Below are 6,000 nucleotides of genomic sequence, written 5' to 3'. Positions count from 1 at the left end.
AACTGTAAGATTCCACTTCCAAGATAGTTAGTGTCTGTGAAGTTCTTTACTATGAAAAATTATTGAAACACAACATAAATGAGCCTCATCTATTTTACTGGAAGAAAGAGAGTGATATTTCTCCAGGACCTTATGGATATTTATGATTGATTAATTTTCTGTAGTGCTTTTTTTTGTTATTAACAACAAAATGGTTTTGTGCAGAGTGATGAGAAGAGGGAAAGCAGCACCCCTCTTTATTAAGTTTTGGATGTCCTAAATTGAAATTTAGAAGCTGAGCTCCTTCTGCCAGCCTGGCCCAGGAGATGCTGAAGGGTCTTTGTCGTAAGCTTTTCCTGCAATTGCATATACATGGGTATGTCAGCAAAATACAGCTATGACATTTGGGATAGAGTGGAAACACTGCCTGCAATGCTCTGCTTTACTAAAACCAGATATATTTGCTTCTCCTCATTGACAAAAAGTTATTTGAAATAGTTTTCTCCAAACTTAGAATAAATTATGGCTTCAAGTATTTTTTTTAGCTCTTCCACCCCAGCCTCTCTGTGTGATGTAAGAGCTAGAAGCTGATTGTATTTGACCATGGCCCAGCACTTCTCCTCAAGGAAGGGGTGTGGAAAATAACACTGCTATTTCTGAGGTGTTTTCAGGATGGATTATTTGAGCTTGGGCTTTTTGATTCCTCCAAGCAATTGGGACTTTCAGCAGCAAAATCAATAGCAGGAAAAATTAGAGTAGCAAAGCATAGGGAGGAAAAGGGAAAACAGTTTCTTGGGAAGAAACAAGCACAACAGACCAAGAGGATGTTCCTCTGCTCAAAACAGCCTCCTCCTGCAGCTTTCCTTGTCAAATAGTGTTACAGCAAACAGAAACTACCAAACAGAAACTACTGTCTGGCATCCCCTCAGCACTGCCTGGGGACCTTACTTACAGACATCACATCACGTCACAGCTCGTGCAAGGCACCAGCTTCACCACTCTGCAGATCCTGCTGATTGGTAGGGAATGTAGCTCCTGCATCTCTTTCATCTCTCTGCTGAGGTCTCATGCAGCAGTGTCTCACTCAGCCAGCAGAGAAGCCAGACAAAAACTGTGTGTGCCGGGAAGCAATAGCACTTCCATGGCAGCGCAGAGATGGATGTTCACCCTCTGCAAAAGGAGGGCAGCCTGGGTACCTTGCCTCAATTGCTTTCATTGAGTCATTGAGTGTGTATCTGACCCTCAGAGCACTGCTCATTGTTCCTAAGGCCAGAAAATATATGTAATATTGAATCACAGTTGGTTATAATCAAAAAGCTCATAGATTCAGCTTTATTTACGAACTTTAGTTACTTTAGTTACTAACAGTAACTGCAACAAATCTTAACCTGAACTCAGTTAAAAAAATTTAAATAAAAAATTTAAAACTACAGTTTTTGTTACTCGATGCACAGAATAAACCAATTTCCAGTTGCTGTTTAAGGTGCAGAAGGAATGTACACAAGTATTCTGTTGGTAGCCACAAAATAAAAATATTTATTTTTAAGAAGCAGTTCCATATTTACAGATCTATTTTAGTTTATATTTACCTCAGGCTCCATTTTGAATAGAATCTGCACCCCTAAATCTCCCAGGTTGCCCTAAACCCCCTGAACAGATGCATGATGGTACAGATTGTTGAAATGAAAGCTTTATTTAGTATTTTCATAAAAATTCCACTTCAAGAGCAAAATTTTGTAATTGCAACTGAGAAGAGAAACCAGCTGTTTAACTTTGCAGACATTACTTATAAACTAAAAAAAACCACTTTTCAATCACCCCAAGCAAGCCATTAAAATCCATTGTCTCCAGTTCATGGTCTGTAAAACACTGCTGTTTTTAACATAGGCTATTTATGGTTTTACAGGTAAAATCAAATCTGCTTTTGGGAATCCTTGGAATTCCCCAAATTCTCCAGGAACCTCTGAAATCTGGCTCTGAGAATCCTCTTGGGCAAATTTAGCCTTTTTGAGGTGATAATTTGCAACACTTTTTTTTTTTTTTTGTATGGAAACTTCTATTCAAGTTCTATCCTGAAACATTACACAAACCAAACCTGTTAATCACACAAATGGTTAACACAAATTCTAAATTAAATAATTTAGCAGGTAGAAGGTAGGGGCACTTAAGAGGTAGATAGAAGAGAGACTGAAGAGGTCTGGCTGAAAAAACAGAACCCAAGGGTTGCCACAACTGATAGGAGGTATACAGACAGCTTTTGTACCAACAAGCAAAAGGATCTAAGGCCTACAAACCCTGTACAAGGAATGGATTCTGTCTTGGGAAAAGTAATTATCAAGGACATCAAAAGAGCACATATGAAGTCTTAAAACAGCTTGTGTGTTGCTGGAAAACAGACAGGGTTCTTCAGGGCACAGTGCAAACAGGCAGCAGAATCACTCCTGGGAGGCGGGACCTGGACACGTGGTGGCTACAGAAGAACATGAAACTTTCTGGAAATCTCAGCAGTGCTGGGGAGAAGGTGAAGGAGGACAACAGAAACACGGCATGGCGGTGGCAGAGATTTGCATATCTGGGAATGCTGGAGGAAGACAATTCGAGGAACACAGCAATAATAAGCAAAGTACTAAAAAAGGGGAGACACAACTCAAAAAACAAATCAAAGGAACATAGCAGTGTGAAATTGTTTTTTACTCCCTTTCTGAGATGACAAAATTTGCACTGAAATAAAATTTTTAGGGAAGAAAGAAGAAAAGGAGAAATATTTATACATGCACAAGTTAGGGAATTTAACTCAGATCCATATCCTGATCTCCCCAGCCCTCAAGCTTCTGAAACTGAGTATTGGAACTGGATGATGATGCAGGCACAGTTTTAATCTATAAGGGTCAAACAAAACTTAACCCTGCTAGGAAATTGTGGATTTGAATCTACAAATCCCTAGGTGAAGGATTAAAATGTATTTTAGCCTAAATAGGAACAAGCATTATTCTATAACATGAGCAAAATTGAGCAGTCTCTGCACAGCTCCTGGCATAGCAAATGCCCAACAAAATAATTTTTCTTTTTTTCTGTACATGCAATATATTTGCTTCTAAAAGCAGCACCAACTTGAGGCAGGCCCAGCTGTAAAGACACACACAAATCTTATGCTGTGAAGCTGCCTAAGCAAACAAGGTAGATGAAAACATGAGGCAAGGAAAGAAAAATAGAGCAGTGAACTGACTGGCTTAAAACCACACAGAAGAAATCACCATCAGAAATTGCAATGACTCCCCCCTGCTCTCTGGTTCTCCTTATATTGCTCATGATGTCTATGACATCATACAAACCCAATGGTGTAGTCAAGGAGCTTGCAATAAAAACAGGCAAGCAGATAAAAACACTCTGTCTAATAGAAAATAGATCATCCAGAAAACACAGCACTTGGCTGAAACAGTAAAATGAACATTCCTTTGTCAAAAGCCAGTGCAGTCCAAAGAAGGGTTAGCAGATGAGGACTGTAACTGTGGCAATACCTAGAGGGCTCCTATAGCAAATTCCAAAAGCAGAAGGGTTTGCAGGGAGGTACAGAAGGGAGGGAGATCTGTGCAAAACTGATGTCATGGAAAAGCAACGTCTGCCTTAAATCTCACATAAGTATTTTTGTGAAGAGCAGAAAATATTTGGTTTAGATACACAGTAAGGAAATTGAATGACAGCATGGTGCAAAATTAAACAATAGTTTAGGATACATCAAAACTCAACTGGCCCTTTTTATATCTTACACTTAGGAACAAAGAATTAACTGGTCTCTAACTTTCAGAGGTAGTGGAGAGCAAAGTGCTGTATTTCTTTGTGAAATGCAGGCTTTAAAAGTCACATCAGCTAAAACCACATGTATGGTATTTAAACTAACTTTACTAGCTGTAAGCAAAGAAAATTTTTAATCTTTTTTCCTAATGTTCCATTTTGTCTGTTTAATACAATACAAAGACCATTGGCTCATTACTAACAGCAGCTCCACAAGGAAACAAGTTTTAAATACTCATTTTCAGATGTCTTTAAACATCTGCTCAAGAGATTTAGTTACAGGTATCTTAAATCACTGCCTGTGACCAGTTGAAAGTGACAAAGTGTTTTAAAGAAAATATGCTAATTTTGGGAACCTCACTAAAAGAGTAAAGTTATCCTCCTAAGAGGATATTGGAAGTGGAGCCTACAAGAAAACCCTATACTATTTGATAAAACTGTACTAATAAATAAAAACAACTTTGAAATCATAATGAAATGCATATACTTTAGGCTTGGAGTAACAGAAAGAGGATGAATACAGCACTACAAAAAAAGTCTAAGAAAAAAAAGAATTTTTCTTGAAAGAAAAGCATGACCACCAGCTGGTAACTCAGCAGCTACCAAAAACAAAGGAGAAGAAAGAATCAGATGTAGTGGTAAGTCACAGGTAAGGGTGCTAATGGCAGACAGTGTGTGAGGTCATGTGAAAAGCAAATGAGGTTTAGGGAAGTATCAAGAGTTACTTTCAATATGCTAAGAAGTATTGGTGACATCATGCATAGCTTTAATCAAGGTGAACTAGCCCAGGGAAATCCATCTAGGCAAGTGCAGTCCAGGCAGACACAGGCTGGAATAGGTGAAGAGAAGCACTGGTGGGACACTAAAGATCCTATCACACAAGGACGCTGTTTGCGATTTCAAAGAGAGAAGATGTGATGGATTCAAGGTAAAGGAAAGCTACTTAGCTCAAGGGCAGGACTTGTGTAAATTGGAAGAGTAAACTGGCCACAAACACAGGAAAACTTCAAGTTAGAGCAGGCCCCCAGAGTAATGCACAAGTAAGAACAAACCCTAAAAAATCTGATTAAGAAACCCTCTCCTGGGAGTACATGTTGCTCATTCCTGCATCTTAGACTTTGAAGCATCCTGCATGTGTCCTGCATCACTAAATAATAATCCAGGCTAACATATTAAGTAAACTTTCAAATTTATCAGAACAAACGTCAGCCAAAATACACCAATCCTGAGGAAGCCAAGAAAACACATGAGATTAAATACAATAATTAATTCTCTTCTAAACAGAGCAAAAATCACAAGAATCAAAAAAAAGAACTTCAACTTCCACTGTGATACAGAATAAACCAGATTCCCTGTCCTGCACTCCTTTCTCAATTGATCCAACAGATTAATAGCTGTTTTCTCAAAGAAATTCAAGCTCAGCAGTTACCAACTATATTTTGCTAGACTCTTGACAACTGCCTTAGCTGCATTCCTTTTTTTTTTTTGACTGAGACTCCCCTGAACAAAACACTGTGAGCTTTAAGAATAGAAACATCGTTTTTAACAGATTGATTATATAGACCTATCTGGTTCACTGTTTGATGGATAGAGAAGCAATGAGTGCAGCTTTATTTTGACACAGACAACAAATCCTGGTGATACTAAATGCAGACTAATCCCACCAAGTGGGACAATCCTTAAGAAAACATCCAAGTCATCTTGGACTTTACAGCCATCAGCTCTGCTGATCTTTTGGTTTCCTCCCCTATGGTAAGGATAATGATGAAGCTTCAACACGCTTAGGCCCTCTCAGCTTATCAAACACTGCAACCATAAAATACACACTTCTTATCAACAGAAAAAACACAACCATCTCAAAAATGGTCCTGTATGCCATAGCAGGGCTGAGTCTCTAAAGTATTTTTTCATTAAAATATCAGGCAATAAAATATTTAATTAAATTATCAGGCAATATTTGTCTATTTTGCTAGGAAATAGACAAAAAGAAAGCAAGACTAAAAAAGAAATCTTGGTAAGTTAAAGGAAGGAAAAATTCAAGTAGATAACAATAAATCAGGAGACAGGAAGACATCACAGAAATGTCTACTCCAATAGTAGGCTCTGGTGCTGTTACTACAAGTTAGGATTCATCAGGGTTAAATCTTCTGCAGAGGTTTAATACATTTACCATGCACATACACAAATAATTTTTCAGAACATAATTTGGAATGGGTGGCACTGATGTGA

Source organism: Lonchura striata, chromosome 1 (assembly GCF_050655825.1).
Source record: "Lonchura striata isolate lonStrDom1 chromosome 1, ASM5065582v1, whole genome shotgun sequence".
NCBI classification, from domain to species: Eukaryota; Metazoa; Chordata; class Aves; order Passeriformes; family Estrildidae; genus Lonchura; species Lonchura striata.
The sequence above is the reverse complement of the archived record's forward strand: the minus strand, read 5'-3'. Positions refer to the sequence as shown.